Source organism: Oncorhynchus masou, chromosome 22 (genome assembly GCF_036934945.1).
Source record: "Oncorhynchus masou masou isolate Uvic2021 chromosome 22, UVic_Omas_1.1, whole genome shotgun sequence".
Taxonomy (NCBI): Eukaryota; Metazoa; Chordata; class Actinopteri; order Salmoniformes; family Salmonidae; genus Oncorhynchus; species Oncorhynchus masou.
This window is the reverse complement of record NC_088233.1, coordinates 32,181,147-32,203,450: the sequence shown is the minus strand read 5'-3', so window position 1 is coordinate 32,203,450 and position 22,304 is coordinate 32,181,147. Positions and strand designations below refer to the sequence as shown.

The following is a 22,304-nucleotide window of genomic DNA, read 5'->3' as shown; positions in this document are numbered from 1 at the left end:
AGTGGAATGACATTTATTGGATATTTCAAACTTTTTTAACAAAACAAAACTGAAAAATTGGGCGTGCAAAATTATTCAGCCCCCTTAAGTTAATACTTTGTAGCAACACCTTTTGCTGCGATTACAGCTGTAAGTCGCTTGGGGTATGTCTCTATCAGTTTTGCACATCGAGAGACTGAAATTTTTTCCCATTCCTCCTTGCAAAACAGCTCGAGCTCAGTGAGGTTGGATGGAGAGCATTTGTGAACAGCAGTTTTCAGTTCTTTCCACAGATTCTCGATTGGATTCAGGTCTGGACTTTGACTTGGCCATTCTAACACCTGGATATGTTTATTTTTGAACCATTCCATTGTCGATGTTGCTTTATGTTTTGGATCATTGTCTTGTTGGAAGACAAATCTCCGTCCCAGTCTCAGGTCTTTTGCAGACTCCATCAGGTTTTCTTCCAGAATGGTCATGTATTTGGCTCCATCCATCTTCCCATCAATTTTAACCATCTTCCTTGTCCCTGCTGAAGAAAAGCAGGCCCAAACCATGATGCTGCCATCACCATGTTTGACAGTGGAGATAGGGTGTTCAGGGTGATGAGCTGTGTAGCTTTTACGCCAAACATAACATTTTGCATTGTTGCCAAAAAGTTCAATTTTGGTTTCATCTGACCAGAGCACCTTCTTCCACATGTTTGGTGTGTCTCCCAGGTGGCTTGTGGCAAACTTTAAACAACACTTTTTATGGATATCTTTAAGAAATGGCTTTCTTCTTGCCACTCTTCCATAAAGGCCAGATTTGTGCAATATACGACTGATTGTTGTCCTATGGACAGAGTCCATAGATCTCTGCAGTTCATCCAGAGTGATCATGGGCCTCTTGGCTGCATCTCTGATCAGTCTTCTCCTTGTATGAGCTGAAAGTTTAGAGGGACGGCCAGGTCTTGGTAGATTTGCAGTGGTCTGATACTCCTTCCATTTCAATATTATCGCTTGCACAGTGCTCCTTGGGATGTTTAAAGCTTGGGAAATCTTTTTGAATCCAAATCCGGCTTTAAACTTCTTCACAACAGTATCTCGGACCTGCCTGGTGTGTTCCTTGTTCTTCATGATGCTCTCTGCGCTTTTAACGGACCTCTGAGACTATCACAGTGCAGGTGCATTTATATGGAGACTTGATTACACACAGGTGGATTGTATTTATCATCATTAGTCATTTAGGTCAACATTGGATCATTCAGAGATCCTCACTGAACTTCTGGAGAGAGTTTGCTGCACTGAAGGTAAAGGGGCTGAATAATTTTGCACGCCCAATTTTTCAGTTTTTCGATTTGTTATAAAAGTTTGAAATATCCAATAAATGTCGTTCCACTTCATGATTGTGTCCCACTTGTTGTTGATTCTTCACAAAAAAATACAGCTGGCAACTAGCTTGCTACAGCCCACCGCCGAGTTACTTCCTGGATCTGAACAGCTATTTTCCCGCACAATGTCAAAGGGTGTCTTCTTTTTCTTCTTCTTCTGTGGTGTTTTAGGGTGGACTACACTGGGAACGGTGTTTTGCCGACCGTCTCCAGAATGTTGGAAATAAAATAGGGGGGAAGTCCAAACGGAAAAGGGAAATAAACTAAAACGTTTAATCCATTCAAACATGCACCCACAGCAATGGACTGCGGTGTCTCCTAAGCAACAGAACATCTAAAACATTGTTTCACTTTTTTTGCTGCCACTGCACAGGAGACAAGCTGAATAGCTCTTATCCTAGCAATCTCTGCCTCCTTCACCCTTACAGGACATTCTGGGAACTCATGTGCACGCTTCCCACCACAATTGGGACATTCCACGTCATCATCTTCGGCAACAAAATAATTGCTCAAGTCATGGTCTTTGTAAACAATTGACACATAACCAAATGCTTTGCAGTTGGAACACTGCAGTAACCTACTCTTACGCTTACTAGACAGTGTTTTGACTGTGATTTTAGCTCTCTTTATCTGTCTTTAAGCCACTGTAGTCCATCCAGTATTCTCATCACCTTCATCCTCACTCTCATCTTTTCTAGTGTCTGGCCATCAGATTCAAACACGGCATCCGCTTCCGCCATTCTCTCCCTGTGAATCCTCAGTACCTCCCACTGAGTTACACTATATATACAAAAGTATGTGGACACACCTTAAAATCTGTGGATTCAGCTATTTCAGCCACACCTGTTCCTGACAGGTGTATAAGCCATGCAATCTCCATAGACAAACATTGACAGTAGAATGGCCTTACAGAAGAGCTCAGTGACTTTTAACGTCATAGGATGCCACCTTTCCAACAAGTCAGTGTGTCAAATGTCTGCCCTGCTAGAGCTGACCCGGACAACTGTAAGTGCTGTTTTTGTGATGTGGAAAGAGCTTGGAGTAACAACGGCTCAGCCACGAAGTGGTAGGCCTCACAAGCTCACAGAACCGGACTGCCGAGTGTTGAAGCATGTAGCACGTAAAATTGTCTGTCCTCCGTTGCAACACTCACTGCCAAGTGCCAAACTGCCTCTAGAAGCAACATCAGCACAAGAACCGTTTGGTGAAGCTTCATGATATTGGTTTCCATGGCCGAGTGGCCGTACACAAGCATAAGATCACCATACGCAATGCTAAGCGTCGGCCCCTACCTGCCTGAATGCACAGTGCCAACTATAACATTTGGTGGAGGATGAATAATAGTCTGGGGCTGTTTTTCATAGTTTGGGCTAGACCCCTTAGTTCCAGTGAAAGGTAATCTTAAGCATGAAATGATATTCTAGACAATTCCGATGCTTCCAACTTTGTGGGAGCAGTTTGGGGAAGGCCCTTTCCTGTTTCAGCATGACATTGCCCCCGTCACAAAGCGAGGTCCATACAGAAAGAAGTTTGTTGAGAGCGGTGTGGAAGAACTTGACTGGCCTGCACAGAGCTCTGACCTCAACCCCATTGAACGCCTTTGGGATGAATTGGAACGCCAACTGCGAGCCAGACCTAATCTCCCAACATCAGTGCCCGACCTCACCAATGCTCTTGTGGCTGAATGTAAGTCCCTGCAGCAATGTTCCAACATCTAGGGGAAAGCCTTCCCAGAGGAGTGGAGGCTGTTAAAATAGCAATGGGGGGACCAACTCCATATTAATGCCCATGATTTTGGAATGAGATGCTTGATGACCAGGTGTCCACATACTTTTGGTCATGTAGTGTATGTTCAGGATAGGGGGACTGAGGCACACTCTCAACGAATCATTCAAAGGGTCTTCTAACACGTGCACAATGTTATATATTGGTGTGCCTCAAGAAAGCTAAGGTAACTGAGCTAAACGACTTCAGTCATCATGAAGTGCTTTGAGAGACTAGTCAAGGATCATATCACCTCCACCCTACCTGACACCCTAGACCCACTCCAATTTAATTACCGCCCCAATAGGTCCCCAGACGACGCAATCGCAATCATACTGCACACTGCCCTAACCCATCAGGACAAGAGGAATACCTATGTAAGAATGATGTTCATCGACTACAGCTCAGCATTTAACACCATAGTACCCAGCAAACCTTCATTAAGCTTGAGACCCTGTGTCTCGACCCCGCCCTGTGCAACTGGGTCCTGGACTTTCTGACGGGACGCCCCCAGGTGGTGAGTGTAGGAAACAACATCTCCACCCCGCTGATCCTCAACACTGGGGCCCCACAAGGGTGCGTTCTCAGCCCTCTCCTGTACTCCCTGTTCACCCATGACTGCGTGGCCATACACACCTCAAACTCAATCATTAGGTTTGCAGACGACACAACAGTGGTAGGCTTGATTACCAACAACGACGACATGGCCTACAGGGAGGAGGTGAGGGCCCTCTGAGTGTGGTGTCAGGAAAATAACCTCACACTCTACATCAACGAAACAAAGGAGATGATCGTGGACTTCAGGAAACAGCAGAGGGAGCCTCCCCCTTTCCACATCGACGGGACAGTAGTGGAGAAGGTGGAAAGTATTAAGTTCTTCAGCGTACACATCACGGACAAACTGAAATGGTCCACCCACACAGACAGCGTAGTGAAGAAGGTGCAACAGTGCCTCTTCAACCTCAGGAGGCTGAAGAAATTTGGATTGTCACCAAAAACACTCACAAAACTTTACAGGTTCACAATTGAGAGCATCCTAGTGGGCTGTATCACCGCCTGGTATGGCAACTGCTCTTCCCACAACCGTAAGGCTCAGAGGGTAGTGAGGTCTGCACAATGCATCACCGGGTGCAAACTACCTGCCCTCCAGGACACCTGCACCACCCGATGTCACAGGAAGGCCAAAAAGATCATCAAGGACAACAACCACCTGAGCCACTGCCTGTTCACCCCACTATCATCCAGAAGGCGCTGTCAGTACAGGTGCATCAAAGCTGGGACCGAGACACTGAAAAACAGCTTCTATCTCAAGGCCATCAGACTGTTAAACAGCCATCACTAACATTGAGTGGCTGCTGCCAACATACTGACTCAAATCTCTAGCCATTTAATAATTCAAAATTGGATGTAATAAATGTATCACTAGTCACTTTAAACAATGCCACTTTATATAATGTTTACATACCCTACATTACTCATCTCATACTGTGCTCTATACCATCTACTGCATCTTACCTATGCCGTTCGGCCATCGCTCATCCATAATATATGTACATATTATATTCATTACTTTACACTTGTGTGTATAAGGTAGTTGTTGTGAAATTTTTAGATTACTTGTTAGATATTACTGCGTGGTCGGAAATAGAAGGACAAGCATTCCGCTACACTCGCATTAACATCTGCAATCATGTGTATGTGACCAATACAATTTGATTTGATTTGTGTGGCACTTTGTCTAATATTAATTCATGTTCATTATTGGTTGTGTATTGGTAAATAGGAATACTGAAGGCCTAAATATTTACGGGAGATATTTTGAGATGATTACTGTATATTATGAAGTATTTATCATGTATATCGGCTACTTATCTGTTATGAGGTTTTATGAAACGTACCCGTTGTTTAAACAGATGGTATTGCCCAGGGAATCGATAATAGCCCTTATGATATCTTATTTATTATTAATCATACATTCAAAATGTGTGCTTACATTTTGTTTGTTTTTACTCGAAGGTTAGTGATTCTCTGTCTTTCTCCCCCTCTCCCTCCCTCACACTCACACAAATACACACCCATGTAGTTATTGCTGTACAATTAGTGCTACTGAATATGCGCCAAGTTCATTGGTATATAGGGCTATAGGTCTACATATACTGCATTAATGTCAGCCTACTGTATTGAAAAGACAGGCTGGAAATGTGTTGCGTGCGACGCGCTTCCTCATTTCTGCGCACAGAAATCGGTCAATTTTTCTTTTCGGTCGTTTACGATTCCACAAAACTAGGAGGGGCTTGATACGGTGGAGGCAGGACTGCTACTGCTTACACTGTGATTGTGTGTACATCCACTTCAACCCGCATGCACTAACGATTGACAGATTTCAGGTAGGATTTAAGCTTTTTTATCGTTCCAATGTGTTTTTAACACTGATGTTTTAGGTTAGTATGTGTCTTTGTATCTTTTATTAGGCTAGTATTTATTCACTTGTTTTCACTTAGGCTAGTGTGTTAATTTCATGTCGTTTGCCCATAATTGAATGATGGTTGATTTCATTGCACCTGCAAACACGTAGGCTATTTAATATGGGTAAATTGTATTGCTTAGATAAACATAATTGCCTGTATTGAGTAAATATTTGGACTATAGTTTCCAGAACCTTATCTTGCTAATGAGACATTCAGTCCGTTATCCGAAGGATGTGCGAACTTGTGAGGCAATCCCCTATTGACCGGTGTTACATTGTAACGTTTGATATTATGTAGGCTACATTGTATATTCCACAGTCACTGCTGTCATATTTTAATGGTATGTCCTAAACCTATCAATGCCACGGTCATGTTCCCAAAACTAATACAATTAGGCTACTGTAAGCCTAACCAGAAATGTCAAGCCACTAACGTTACCCCACCACTACTCTACTACGAGCCTACAGTACATCAAGACAACCATTTCCCAGATTATGAGATTGAGCTGTAACCTATTAAATGTTGTCCATGGGCTATTTAGAGCATCATTGATTAAAATGAGAACCGGGGGAAAAAAATGTACATTTTGGGTGTTTTACTTTAGCCTACATGTAGGTACATTGCACGATAACTATAAACGACGAGCCTCCCTCCCCCTCATTGCCCTACATAAGCCAATAGCTTACATTATAAGCCTATGATGCTGAGTGCATTTTGGAAGCAGCAAACTGTTTGCGATTCCTGCTACTCCTGCCTTCTTGTTCATGCAGTTGCAGACCTGAGTTGGGACCAGATTTAGTCACAGAAGGCTACGAGTTAGAGTCCTTCAACCATCGCCAGTGACACTGCATAGTAATACAGCTGCACTGCATTTTAAAGACATCGTAGTAGCAGGTGTCCAAAGGCGCATCCCAAGATATGGTCATAATAGCGGTCCAAATTGACCAATCAAAGATCGTATTTATATTTTTCTAGACTCATTTGGAGTGGTAAGATGACACAATAGCATGCGCCAAATATCATGACATGTTATTCGAGACTACTTGGTTATGCATAACTTGGTCAGACATCAAATACATTTAAATTTACAGTGTGATCTTGTGGTCAGCTTTTGTCAACACACACTGCTTAATAGTCGATATGCCTACGCATTCTGCTCCACAGCAAGCTTACTTGTTAGGTAGCCTATATGTATGTATGTGTACCATTCATTTGAGTCATGTGACAAGTTTTGTGCTAACTGGTATCCTTGGGACATCCTTAACCCTCCCCTAACCTTAACCCTTACCGTAACCATTTGAAAGTTCAACTTTAATGGCGGTATGGACATCCCAAGGACCTGAACAGCATGGACCCCCATCTGACATGCTGAATTCCAAATTGACCCCTTACCCCCGAGGCATTCCTGTAGATCTGAAAGGATTGCTTATGTGTAATGAGATTTCGACTCAGCCAATCAGATGGCAAGTTGAATAAAGTTTATTTGAGCATATCACATTTTGTGTCAAATGAAAGCTAATCTATATTTTTGGGAAATAAAGGCCTAGATATGTTTTTCATCCATTTTCCACCCTAAAGATTAGGAATAAGCAAAGGCTTTGATTGCTGGTCACACATAGAAAAGGGTTCTTAAAAAACATATTTATCATTTATATTTAGTTTTGAAGAAAATATTCTGCTTTCTATAAGTTTAAGAGATATTGCTTCATGTCTTGTCATTCTGTTACCAAAACCCCACATATTTTTAAAATGTTTTCACATTTCTCTTCCTCATGAGGAGGGAGGATTATGGAAATTTACAGAATTAACAAGTTAAGGTAGACCTACCAAGTAGATCATGTTTTTACTGATAACAATTTTGTTTATGAATTATAAAGTGATTAATACACATCACTCTGTTACCAAATCGGTAACAGATGGACTGAAAAATAAGTAACAGAATTACTGCAATTGAATTGGCCGTAATGGGAAATCATAGTAGTCGCAAACCAGAGTTGCAGTTGAGCACAGTAGAATACAGTCAAAAGTAGAGGTCGGTACAGTAGAAATACAGTACAGTAGAGCACATATTAGTAGGCAGTATACTGTAATATACTCTACTGGACACTACTGTGCTCTTCTGTACTGAACTATACTCTATTTCTTTTCTTTACTCTACTCTGTGCTCTGCTGTACTCTACTTTTTGTGCTGTACTGCACTATACTCTACTCCACTATACTGTACAACAGGTATAGACCTTAGTGTGAAATGCTTACTTACAAGCCCTTAACCAACAATACAGTTCAATAAATAGAGTTAAGAAATACATATTTACTAAATAAAGTAAAACATAAAATAAAAAGTAACACAATAAAATAACAAGGCTGTATACAGGGGTACCGGTACCGAGTCAATATGCGGGGGTACAGGTTAGTCAAGTTAATTTGTACATGTAGGTAGGGGTAAAGTGACTATGCATAGATAATAAACAGCAAGTAGCAGCAGTGTCAAAACAAAATGTAAATAGTCCGGGTGGCCATTTTATTAATTGTTCAGCAGGCTTGTGGCTTTGGGGTAGAAGCTGTTATGGAGCCTTTTGGACCTAGACTTGGCGCTCCGGTGCCTCTTGCCATGCTGTAGCAGAGAGAACAGTCTATTACTTTGGTGACTGGAGCCTTTGACAATGTTTGTGGCCTTCCTCTGACACCGACTAGTATATAGGTCCTGGATGGCAGGAAGTTCGGCCCCATTGATGTACTGGGCCGTATGCACTACCCTCTAGCGCCTTAGTCAGATGCTGAGCAGTTGCCATACCAGGCGGTGATGCAACCAGTCAATGGAGGAGCTGTAGAACCTTTTGAGGATCTGAGGATCCATGCCAAATCTTTTCATTCACCTGAAGGGGAAAAGGTGTTGTTGTGCCCTCTTCACGACTGTCTTGGTGTGTTTGGATCATGATAGTTTCGTTGGTGACGTGGAAACCAAGGAACTTGAATCTCTGGACCTGCACCACTACTGCCCTGTTGATGTTAATGGGGGCCTGTTCGGACCTCCTTTTCCTGTAGTCCATGTCTTGCTAACATTGAGGGAGAGGTTGTTGTCCTGGCACCACACTGCCAGCTTTCTGACCACCTCCCTATAGGCTGTTTCTTCATTGCCGGTGATCAGGCCTACCACTGTTGTGTCGTCGGCAAACTTAATTATGGTGTTGGAGTCGTGCTTGGCCACGCAGCCCTGGGTGAACAGGGAGTACAGGAGGGGACTTAACACACACCCATGAGGGGCACCAGTGTTGCGGATCAGCATGGCAGATGTGTTGTTGCCTACCCTTACCACCTGGGGGTGGCCTGTCAGGAAGACCAGTTACAGAGGGAGGTGTTTAGTCCCAGGGTCCTTAGCTTAGTGAGTACTATGCTGTTGAACGCTGAGCTGTAGTCAATGAACACCATTCTCACATACGTGTTTCTTTTGTCCAGGTGGGAAAGGGGAGTGTGATTGAGATTGCATCATCTGTGGATCTGTTGGAGGGGTATGAGAATTGGAGTGAGTCATGACCAGCCTTTCAAAGCACTTAATGACTACCAACGTGCGTGCTACGGGTGGTAGTCATTTAGGCAGGTTACTTTCGCTTCCTTGGGCACGGGGACTATGGCGGTCTGCTTGATACCCACGACCTTGTGAATGTTCACCTGTTTTAAAGGTCTCGCTCACATCGGCTCCGGAGAGCGTGATCACACAGCCGTCCTGAACAGCTCGTGCTCTCATGCATGCTTCAGTGTTGCTTGCCTCGTAGCGAGCATATAAGGCGTTTAGCTCATCTGGTAGGTTCCTGTCACTGGGCAGCTCACTGTTGGGTTTCCCTCTGTAGTCCGTAATGCAAGCCCTGCCACATCCGACGAGCATCAGAGCCGGTGTAGTAGGATTCAGTCTTAGTCCTGTATTGATGCTTTGCCTGTTGATGGTTCTTCTGAGGGCATAGCGGGATTTCTTATAAGCATCCGGATTAGTGTCCCACTCATTGAAAGTGGCAGCACTAGCATTTAGCTCGGTGCGGATGTTGCCTATAGACAGACACCAGCTGTTATTGTACTGAACTATAATCTACTCTTTTTTACTGCACTTTACTGAGCTGTACTGTACTAGACTGTACTGTGCTCTACTGTGCTGTACTGTTATGTGATGTTAAAACTTGAGAAAAATGGATGTCGATAATTGACACCGATTTTGTCCTATCTGAACCAACCAAATTTGCTCTTGTTTGGGGGCTGAACTCATTAGAATAATAGCCAGTGTGTGGAATAATATACAAACATGGAAAGGAGAATATTACAATTTTCTACCTTTTTGTCTACATATTCAGGATACATCACCATGAAGAGAATGACATTCATAACCATGCATTTCTGTATAGTACAGATCATTGACCCATGATGTCATTCTGTTACCATCATTCTGTTACCGGGTGTTGAGCCACTTCACTTACTGTAGTTCAATAACCAAAATATATTTTTCAAACATCTTTCTGCAGACATCTTTGAATCTGAATGCAGAGTTTTTGGAGAATGTGGTCACATAAAAAAACTGATGGAGATTTTATTGTCATTTTTTACCTTTGCATCTGCAGTGTTCCTCAAGTAGACAAGTTTCAGGAAAATGTGCAGTGGCAATTGTTAAAAGTAGACTTCTGCATATCGGTGTATGGTTTATCAATCACTGGTTTTTGGTTGGCAATGGTTTTTAAATAAAAAAATGAGTCTCAGTGTCAATCTGTTAACGTGGAATTGCCCATATTGCCCTATCAAACTCTTTCAGAGCTTAATTTAAAAGAAATATCCAGAATTTCATGATATCCAATTGGTAGTTACAGTCTTGTCCCATCGCTGCAACTCCTGTATGGACTCGGGAAAGGTGAAGGTCGAGAGCCATGCATCCTCCAAAACAAGACCCTACAGTATTTGTGCAAAGCTGTCATCAAGACAAAGGGTGTGTTACGACGTTCTTCGTTTTGTCGAAAAAGAGTCGGACCGAAATGCAGCGTGTTGGTTACTCATATTTTTAATAGACAAATGACGATACATGAAATAACAAAAACAACAAACGGAACGTGAAAAACCTATACAGCCTGTCTGGTGAACACTAACACAGAGACAGGAACAATCACCCACGAAATACAAAGCGAAACCCAGGCTACCTAAATACGGTTCCCAATCAGAGACAACGAGAATCACCTGACTCTGATTGAGAACCGCCTCAGGCAGCCAAACCTATGCAACACACACCCCTAATCAGCCACAATCCCAATAACTAAAAAACCCCACTAAGAATTACAACAAACAATAAACCCATGTCACACCCTGACCTGACCAACTAAAACACAAAATACTAAGACCAAGGCGTGACAGGGTGGCTACTTTGAAGAATCTCAAATATAAATATATTTTGATTTGTTGATTCCATATGTGTTATTTCATAGTTTTAATATCTTCACTATTATTCTACAATATAGAACAAATAAATAAAAACCCTGGAATGAGTAGGTGGGTCCAAATGTTTAACTGCTACTTCAGCCCGCAGGCCACCAGTTGGGGCACCCTGCACTAGAGACTGTGTGCCAAAATCAGACTTAAAGTGCACTGTAGGACTTTGCATAAAGTAATGATATTTGAATGACATGTACTGTTGAAGAACAGGATAGTAAAGGCAAGCGAATGTCATAAAAAAACTGGAACATGCTTAACACCCCAGCCATCCTACAATCTAAGCTTGATGCCCTCAATATCACACAAATTATGATAATATATCCCATTTAGCAGACGCTTTTGTCCAAAGCGACTTACAAGTCTGGGGCCACTACTTTTACATATGGGTGGTCCCAGCGGGAATGATTGAACGCCATGCTCTACCGACTGAGCCACACAGGACCCTGAACCTACCAGGTACCACCCCAAAGCCGTAAACAAGGGCAGCCTCATAGATATCATCCTAACCAACTTACCCTCTAAATACACCTCTGATGTTTTCAACCAAGATCTCAGCGATCCCTGCCTCATTGCCTGCATCCGTAATGGGTCAGCGGTCAAACGACCTCCACTCTTCACTGTCAAACGCTACCTGAAACACTTCAGCAAGCCGGCCTTTCTAGTCAACCTGGCCGGGGTATCCTGGAAGGATATTGATCTCATCCCGTCAGTAAAGCATGCCTGGCTATTTTTTTAAATGCCTTCCTCACCATCTTAAATAAGCATGCCCCATTCAAGAAATTTAGAACCAGGAACAGATATAGCCCTTGGTTCTCTCCTGACTGCCCTTAACCAACACAAAAACATCCTATGGCGTTCTGTATTAGCATCTAACAGCCCCCGTGATATGCAACTTTTCAGGGAAGCTAGAAACCAATATACACAAGTAGTTAGAAAAGCCAAGGCTAGCTTTTTCAAGCTCAAGAAACGTCTGGGACACTGTAAAGTCCATGGAGAATAAGAACACCTCCTCCCAGCCGCCCACTGCACTGAGGATAGGAAACGCTGTCACCACCGATAAATCCACTATAATTGCGAATTTCAATAAGTATTTTTCTACGGCTGGTTATGCTTTCCACCTGGCTATCCCTACCCCGGTCAACATCACTGCACCCCCCCACAGCAACTCGCCCAAGCCTTCCCCATTTCTCCTTCTCCCAAATCCAGTCAGCTGATGTTCTGAAAGAGCTGCAAAATCTGGACCCCTACAAATCAGCCTGGCTAGACAATCTGGACCCTTTCTTTCTAAAATTATCTGCTGAAATTGTTGCCAACCCTATTACTAGCCTGTTCAACCTCTCTTTCGTGTCGTCTGAGATTCCCAAAGATTGGAAAGCAGCTGCGGTCAACCCCCTCTTCAAAAGGGGGGACACTCTTGACCTAAACTTCTACAGACCTATATCTATCCTACCCTTCCTTTTTAAGGTCTTCAAAAGCCAAGTCAACAAACAGATTACCGACCATTTCGAATCCCACCATACCTTCTACGCTATGCAATCTGGTTTCAGAGCTGGTTATGGGTGCACGTCAGCCACGCTCAAGATATCCTAAACGATGTCTTAACCACCATCGATAAGAAACAATACTGTATTCATTGACCTGGCCAAGGCTTTCAACTCTGTCAATCACAACATTCTTATTGGCAGACTCGATAGGCTTGGTTTCTCAAATGATTGCCTCTCCTGGTCCACCAACTACTTCTCTGATAGAGTTCAGTGTGTCAAATCGGAGGCCTGTTGTCCGGGCCTCTGGCAGTTTCTATGGGGATGCCACAGGGTTCAATTCTTGGACCGACTCTCTTCTCTGTATACATCAATGATGTCGCTCTTACTGCTGGTGAGTCTCTGATCCACCTCTACCCAGACGACACCATTCTGTATACTTCTGGCCCTTCTTTGGACACTGTGTTAACAACCCTCCATACGAGCTTCAATGCCATACAACTCTCCTTCCGTGGCCTCAAATTGCTCTTAAATGCAAGGAAAACTAAATGCGTGCTCTTCAACCGATCACTGCCTGCACCTGCCCGCCCGTCGAACCTCACTACTCTGGACGTTTCTGACTTGGAATATGTGGACAACTACAAATACCTCGGTGTCTGGCTAGACTGTAAACTCTCCTTCCAGACTCACATCAAACATCTCCAATCCAAAGTTAAATCTAGAATTGGCTTCCTATTTCGCAACAAAGCATCCTTCACTCATGCTGCCAAACATGCCCTTGTAAACTGACCATCCTACCTATCCTCGACTTCGGCGACGTCATCCACAGTGCCATCTTTTTTGTCACCAAAGCCCCATATACTACCCACCACTGCGACCTGTACGATCTCGTTGGCTGGCCCTCGCTTCATACTCGTCGCCAAACCCACTGGCTCCAGGTCATCTACAATACCCTACTAGGTAAAGTCCCCCCTTATCTCAGCTCGCTGGTCACAATAGCAGCACCCACCTGTAGCACGCGCTCCAGCAGGTATATCTCTCTGGTCACCCCCAAAACCAATTATTCCGTTGGCCGCCTCTCCTTCCAGTTCTCTGCTGACAATGACTGGAATGAACTACAAAAATCTCTGAAACTGGAAGCACTTATCTCCCTCACTAGCTTTAAGCACCAGCTGTCAGAGCAGCTCACAATTGTAAATGAGAACTTGTTCTCAACTTGCCTACCTGGTTAAATAAAGGTGAAATAATACAAATAAAAAAAACAGTCTTCAGGTGTTATGCATCCATGCTGAACTGTTCCAGTGTTAGCCCTTGGCCAGTCCATGTTCAGAGCGAGAGTGGGTTCTCCCCATGATCCTACAGTACAGAGCATCTGTGCTCCATCAGTCTGCCATGTACCCAGTTATAATTATCTCACATTACCAGTAAGTTCAGATGGAGCATGCACTTGCCAACGGCAACTGATAAAATCCTATACAGTTAATCTAACAGCACCTCATGGAAAACAGAGGGGAATTTAGCAGCTTCCGATTCAGTGGTTACATCTGCAGGATGACCAGAGGTTACAATATCAGCAGCACTGTACCACTTTTAAAACTGGCTGAGTTACACAGCATATTTCTGGATCCTTCCAACAGAGTTAGGTAGTCAGATCCATGTGGGTGGCTCACAGGTAGAAACTCCGTTCTTTACTACTGGATGGCTTTCACCATATTGGGCTGCCTGTATAAACGCAGCCTATGAAAATTACTCTGGATTATGGGAAGCTATTAAGGTCCTTGTTAAACAAGCTCCAATTCATGCAAAATTGCCCTCTGTGTAAATTATTCAACTTGTAAGTTTATTGTATTTTGTTGAATTACTAGTACTTGAGATCCCATTTGGGACTCTGCAAAACTGTCATGGGAAACGGCACAGTGATCCATGTTAGAGAAATATTGTCTTTACATTTTAATTTTGGCAAATTAATGCATTTTGTGGCATGTGTTTTAGATAAACAGGCGCTAATGACAGTGTAATGAACTATGCTACTCTCTCTTCATCACTTATGATCAAAAGGCTTTTGTGTTTACTCCCTTAAAGAAGGCCACTGCTCCAGCAGAGCCATTCTGATTCTCATTGGCTATTTCCCGGGTCATAGAGGAAGGACAGGATCCCATCAGTCAAACATATTTGAAGCTCAATGTAAGTTTGAGGAGAAATATGTGGGACAAGGCTAATGTGCTTAGACATCAATAGGAGAGTTTTTTTTTTGTTGTTGTTGCAAAAAATAATATGTATATCTGTGAAAAAAGCTGTCAAAAAATAAATATCATCATAGTGACAAATGTCACTCAGTCAAAGGTTCATTAGAAACAGTCAGTCGTTCTTGATCTACTGCACAGTGCCAGTGAAGAGGACAAGCTGCTGTTAACAGTGTGTGAGAGAAGGCCTATGTTTCCCTGTCATCCGTTAGAAAGTATTTTTCCTCCCAGCTGTTGCAGTTGCTCCGTCACTAACATAGCATTCCTGGACGGAATTCCCCAGAAAATGTTTAGTCAGAGGTTTGGGAAGTAAGGGATTGGGGAAGTGAGGGTTTTGGAGTCATCAGAGAGTGTGTGGGAGTTGGAAACTGAAACACACCCTGTGCTACTGTAGCTCTGACCCTGCATTTGTGTTCTCTGTTTTCAACTGAAATAGATGTGCTACGTGCTGCTTATTGCTCTCTATATGGCCACAGCATATCAGACTCTGTAGGGCATGCCTGTTTTTTAAGGAACACAAGGTAGCTATCTTATTTTTTTCTTCTTGGGTTCAACCATATGTATTTCTAGCATGGTGGATGGGTTTAGCGATGACTAACAGTGGGTACTATGAACTATCCTTTTGATCCAGTGGCAGTGAAAGGATTGGAGAGTAGGTTTATGTTTTTTTAATTAAGTTAAGTCTGTATGGATGTTTGCTTGGGTGGTTGTTAGGGGGTCTGTGTGTGTTCAGGTTAAATAGCAAGACATGATTTTACTTAGACAGTGAGAGACAGTTAATGTTTCTTTAGTTCGATATTGTTCTATCCACTAGATTTAGATTATGGTGCATAATGCCATGTGACTTTTCTATAGCATTTTCTAGAATGATCTATGCATGTTGACTGGAATGAAGTAAGTGAACTCGCCTTGTCTCCTGGGAGGAATGAACTGAGTGGGGCTCATTGTTGGAATAATTCCCTCCTCATTCCTCAAATACACATTTTCCAGAATCACTTCCCTCACTTGCTCTCTCACAGTGTGTCAGAGCTTTTTCTTCCAGGGGAAGTCCTGGTCTTTTACAGAGTTAAAGGACAAGTACAGTAGAAAGAATGTTCCTGTGATTAAGAGGTCACTCTCGCTCTACACAACAGCTGAGCAATCCACCTCCACTTTCACTCTTACTTAGATATTATTGATGATGCATAGCTACAGTCAAATGGAACACAACATCTTGCTACCGGAGTCTGAGATGTTAGAGAGACAAGGGACTGTTTCTGAACACTACTGATGTGTGGTTGATTTTCTGGCACTTTACTGCAGCGGAAGCATCACTCAGGTGGGTGCTACGCTGTCGGCAATGGAGTTTCAGCTACCTATGGAGTAGCGGCTGTTATGGGGGAACTGGGAGTGTCAGACAAGGCAATGGGCCCTGATGAAAAGCTCTTGGCCTGTCTGACAGACTGACTTTCTCCCTGACTGTACTGTACCATCGATGTGCCCTCCGCTCAAGCCATACTCAAGCCATCATCTATAAGTCGTTTGCTAGGTAAAGCCCCGCCTTAAATCAGCTCACTGGTCACCAAAGCAGCACCCACCCGTAGCATGCGCTCCAGCAGGTTTATTTCACTGGCCACCCCCAAAGCCAATTCCTCATTTGTTCGCCTTTCCTTCCAGTTCTCTGCTGCCAATGACTGGAACGAATTGCAAAAATCACTGAAACTGGAGACTCATATCTCCCTCACCAACTTTAAACACCAGCTGTCAAAGCAGCTTACAGGTCACTGCACCTGTGCATATCCCATCTGTAAATAGCCCATCCAACTACCTCATCCCCATACTGTTATTTGTTTTGTTGCTTTGCACCCCAGTATCTCTACTTCCACATTCATCTTCTGCACATCTATCACTCCAGTGTTCAATTGCTAAATTGTAATTTTTTGCCACTATGGCCTATTTATTGCCTTACCTCCCTTATCTTACCTCATTTGCACACACTGTATATAGACTTATTTTCTCTATTGTGTCATTGACTGTATGTTTGTTTATCCCATGTGTAACTCTGTTGTTTGTGTCACACTGCTTTGTTTTATCTTGGCCAGGTCGCAGTTGTAAATGAGAACTTGTTCTCAACTAGCCTACCTGGTTAAATAAAGGTGAAAAAAGATATATACTGACATTTCCTAACTGCCTTAATTCCATTCTTCCATCTTTAATTTGTTGTTAATTTATGCATTGTGTATTTTGTTAACAAGAACCACAATGGAAAAAAGCATCTATACTTTTTAAATGCATTTTATCCACATGTGGTTGTATTAAGTTTTTGGTTTTTAAATGGTCAAATAATCATATCATATTTACATAGATGACATTTTTTGGAAAATATTTTCATGTGGCTCCGCATTTCAATAAAGACGGGGTCTTTGCTCTTCGGATTATTCTAGAGATATTTTTGAGCGACATGACAATGAAGCAGCTTTAGATGATGGTTATGAAACATGTTATCATCTGTATGTATAGCAGTGACAGTAGTAATTGGAGCTGTGGTAGACTCCGCCATGGCAGACATATGACAAGTAGGTCAGTAGACTGACTCCAGTGTGGTAGGGCTCTGGTCAGGGCACTGGTACGTGCCATGCTGCCAGCCTGCTCATCTATGGGTCAAACAGGGTGCCTGTCTGAGCCAGCGGCCAATGTGACAACATTTGGATATGTTCCCTCAAACGCCCTGTTTGGGTTAGTTTCCATGTTTGTGTTCTCGCAAATGTGTTCTCTCTTTGTGTAATACATTGAAGTAAACTTGAATATAGCAGTATGTATGTATGTATGGTATCTTGAGGTGAGCTTCTAATGTGATAGGTCCAATTTAATATTGAAAATGGGAAAGCTTTATTCTTGTTAAGTTTCTATTCGGCCTTGGAGGATGGTTGGGAACTGAGTGAATTATTTTCTGATAAGCATTTCTTCAGTATTGTTAATTCCTCAAGAATTATATATTTTATAGATATGTATTTAAGCAATAAGGCCCGAGGGTGTGTGGTATATGGCAAATATACCAGGGCTAAGGGCTGTTCTGCACGACGTAATGTGGAGTACTAGGACACAGCCCTTGGCCATATACCACAAACCTGTGAGGTGCCTTATTGCCATTATAAACTGGTTACCAATGTAATTAGAGCAGTAAAAATAAACGTTTTGTCATACCCATGTTATACAGTCTGATATACCACGGCTTTCAGCCAATCAACATTCAGGGCTCGAACCACCCAGTTTATGTTTATATATATATATATATATATATCTCAACCTGAGGTCAGAGGGATACTTATTAACATGCTGTTAATGTGTGTGTGTGTGTGTGTGTTTGTTTGTAAATATTCTGATTGTTACTAGATAGGCAATACTTATAGAGAGTTTCTCATGGGAAAAGCTTGATCAAAATATCTGTATTGAAAAGGAAAGGAATGCCTTTGGACTTGGTTCTGCTTCCCCTACAGGGAAATCTATCTGTGGTAAGGATCATGAGATGTATTCTATTCAGCTGCATGTGAAAAGGATGAAAGTTGAAAAGTTCAACTGATGCTCCTCAGGGTTTTATATGATTTTTTCCACCACTAACGATTTGAATGAGTACTATTGAGTATCTGGCCACATAATCAATGTGGTCAGTCATGGAGCCACTAACCAGAGCACATACTGATCTACTGCACTGACAAACTGTTCACCTAACACTTGTTGGCTGCTTTTTCTTCACTCTGCTGTCTAACTCATCCCAAACCATCTCAATTGGGATGAGGTTGGGTCATTGTGGAGGCCAGGTCATCTGATGCAGCACTCCATCCCTCTTTCTTGGCTATCGTCTGTATAACACCCCTACCTTGTCACAACACAACTGATGGTGGCTCAAACTGATTGGCTCAAACAAAATAACTTTCAACAATGCACACCTGTTAATTGAAATGCATTGCAGGTAACTACCTCATGAAGCTGGTTGAGAGATGGTGTCATCAATGAGATGATGGCTACTTCAAAATATATTTTGATTTGTTTAACTCTTTTTTGAGGTTACTACATGATTCCATATGTGTTGTTTCATAGTTTTGTCTTCACTATTATTACACAATGTATAAAATAGTAAAAATAAAGAAAAACCCTTGAATGAGTGGGTGTGTACAAACATTTGACTGGTACTGTATGTCAGCAATCCTTCCTCCAAAGGACCATTCAATGGACCACCCAAATCATGTTCTTGTTTCCTTTGAGTAATCACTCAATTTTAGCAGCAAGCCCTGTGGGGTCCTGATGGCATTGTCCCCCTTCCTACATAAGCATACTGGGAGTGCTCTGTGTTGGCAGTCTCTCACAGGACCACATAGGATCCATAGGAGTGGGATGCTAAGACTGCTGATTGAGCCACTCATCGATCCTTCTTGATGAAATATCAGAGCTCAATATGTCAGACCAGTATACCTCCTCGACATAGTAAGTTAGATTTGATTCTTTTTAATTAAAGTAGTTCTCTCTATTCTAAATGACGTTGTCTATCAGACTGGCAAACTTTAAATACTGTATAGTTTGAAAATCATCCCACTGTTAGTGTGTCATGATGGCAGTTGGCCAATGACTTTAAATGCAGACTCACTGGACAACAGATGAGGCCAAGGACTGGGGGAGCAGGGAGCTTGGATGGAAATAGAACGGCAAATGAACCAACAACACAATTATATTGTTGTTGAACTGCACAGTTGATCTCATCTTATTTGTCTGCAGGAGACGACCCTACTGTCTATAGAGCACCACTGAAAATACTTCTGTCCTCTACTTAAGATCCTCTGTATCGTGCTGCTCACCGTGTTGCTGACCCAGTGACACCTACAGGCTCCAGCCCTCTCTCCCTCCTCTCCAGAGTCCTGTGTCTTCCCCAGCCCAGCCCAGCCAGGCAGCCACTTTGCTCTGGCTCATGGCTACAGCGTCAGAACCATGCCTCACAGGGAGAGAGGAGCGTGGGCCGCTTTGGCAGACAGCAAATTATTTTACATTTGGGAAGGAAATGCACTTGGCTGTTAGAAGCTGTGTTGAGTGAATGCCTTGCTTTAGTCCTGTGCATTCAGCATATCATCAGTAACCTTGTCTTAAAGTCGGAGCCATTCTCAGGTTACCCACTGGGGAAATGATATCTAGTATCACATCTGTAATAGTGACTAATGAGAGAGACCTTTTTAAATATTTATAAGCAATGAATTCACATATCATGAAAATATTACAATGTACCACCAATTTGAAACATTTGCTGTGAAATAGTATTTAATTCAGCAATAGTTTCTATTTTCTGACATTGGAGTGTTCATCTTGTTCGTTGCTACCACTCCAGCTCTGGTTTTCATCATAGTTGTCGTCACTGTGGTCTTCCCTCTCTAACAAAAGAGCATGCATTGCCCTGTTTTGTGCAAGCTTTGGTCTGACAGTCACAGTACACTGAAGAGCTGGTTGGCAGCTTGTCTGTGTTGAGTACTTTGTGTTCTGTGCTTTTCTCTCTCTAATTGTGTCAACAGGGCTCCTAGATAGAGCAGGAGCCCCCACAGCAGGTCTTGATTTAATTCAGCACTCCTATTACTTATCCCCTCCATCCGTATAGCCAGAGGCTGTTAACGGCACCACACTCCTCTCAATTGGTTGTGTAGCTGAGGAACTGGATAGAGTGTTAATTTCTAGGAACCTGCCAGTGTATTTGGTGCATCTCTGGTACAGTAGGATTAGCTGTATCATTACTGAACTATGATCTGAGTTAGAATCACAACAGCTGTTGGAGGTTAAGATCAGTATTGTACTATACTGTCAGTATATTGTAGGCCCAAATCCACAGAAGCATGGGACTCTTCTAGTCTTCTGACCGATGTAGGAGCAAGAGATTGATTATTTAGAGCTAACGTTCAACAAAGCCTGCATATCATATTACTCTACATTCTATACTGAACAATAATATAAACGCCACATGTAAAGTGTTGATCCAAGAAATGTTCGTTGCGTTTTACGTTTTTGTTCAGTGTAGAATGTAGATTTGCCTCCTATTGTGCTCCCCAATGGCTATTGTTTGTGACATTTATTTGACATGCTTGTTAGACACTGTGCAGCTTCTATGGTAGATACTTGTTATTTATAGATGATTTATTGCATTTTAAACCATAAATACCATTATTTATTATCATCAAAACAAAACCATTTTCATTTTGACCATTTTCATCATAAAGCAGAGATACTGCATTCATGCACTGTTCAGCACAATGTATTGAGCTCTATGAGCTGTGCTTTTCCACCGTGTAACATAACAGCAGACCTGTTCTGGGAAATGATGACCTCTCTAGTGTTCTTAACCTCCCAGCACAGCACCATGAACATGTCCCAATTAAATAGCTTCATCCTCTATTCCCACTGCAATCATGTCCATGCTTACACTCAGTCTCCTGTGCATCCTCTTGTGTGTGATACTCTGCTCTTTCACTATGCATTATTTATGGGATGAAGCAGCCACAGCGTCGCTTTGAGCTCTTTCCACATGTCCTATATGAAAAGAGAGGAATTCGCTAGAGACACTAAAGCTCTCTGTCTATCAATTTGTTACAAGTATCTTATTTACGGTGTCAGGATCTACTTATTTTGGTGCCAGATACATTCAATAATGAGAAATTATGAAAGTAGAGGGAAAAAAGTAAACGTTTTAGTTATATCCTTCTATAAACTGGGTGGTTCAAGCCATGAATGCTGATTGACTGACAGCTGTGGTATATCAGACCGTCTACCACGGGTATGACAACCCGTATTTATACAGCTCTAATTACGTTGGTAACCAGTTTATAATAGCAATAAAGCCCGGGGAGGTGTGGTATATGGCCAATATATCACGGCTAAGGGCTGTGTCCATGACCTCCGTGTTGCGTTGTGCATAAGAACAGCCCTTAGCCGTGGTATATTGGCCATATACCACATCTCCTCAGACCTTATTATTTTATTATATGGTTCTGTAATGGGTAGGAAAGGTTGAATTTCAATACCTACAGTAAGACACTGACTTAGTGCAATCATACTCTCATTGTAGGGTTTTGAGAGCTGAGATGGGTACAGGGATATGTCAGGTACTATGATGGATCATGCTGTTTCATCATAATTTTGATGGAAGACATTTTTCATTAATGTATTTTTTTGTTCATCACTGCATGCATTCAATCATGGCTTTGAATTAATCATTAGTTACATACCCCCCCTCCCCCCTTCTCTCTTTCCCTCTCTCTCTCTCTCAATCTTTGTAATGTACCCAAACTCAAATGCAATATTTAAAGATTATATAATAATAAGGATGAAAAAGAAATGAAGCTTTAAGTAAAGGGCATAAAAAGGTAAATTCAGCAACCAACCATTGCCTCACTGTAGATATCCACCATGTCAGAGTAAATGCTTGTGTCCAGCAGAGCAGTGTGCTAAAAACAGCATCAGTGGACATAGTGAAAATGGAATGGTGTCTGTATGGTAGCTGTCACTGTGGAGAGCCTGTTCACACAGCAGT

At 42.4% G+C, this 22,304-nt stretch overlaps 1 protein-coding gene across 2 annotated transcripts in view; it reads left to right on the top strand.

Moving 5' to 3' along the window:
• The first annotated feature begins 5,444 nt into the window (after positions 1-5,444).
• Positions 5,445-22,304, top strand: part of LOC135509352 (talin-2-like) — a 124,790-nt gene continuing 107,930 nt past the window's right edge. For both annotated transcript variants that reach the window (XM_064929945.1, XM_064929946.1), the window contains exon 1: positions 5,445-5,502. The gene's annotated coding sequence lies outside the window, so the exon portion shown is untranslated. The remainder of the gene's footprint in view (positions 5,503-22,304) is intronic.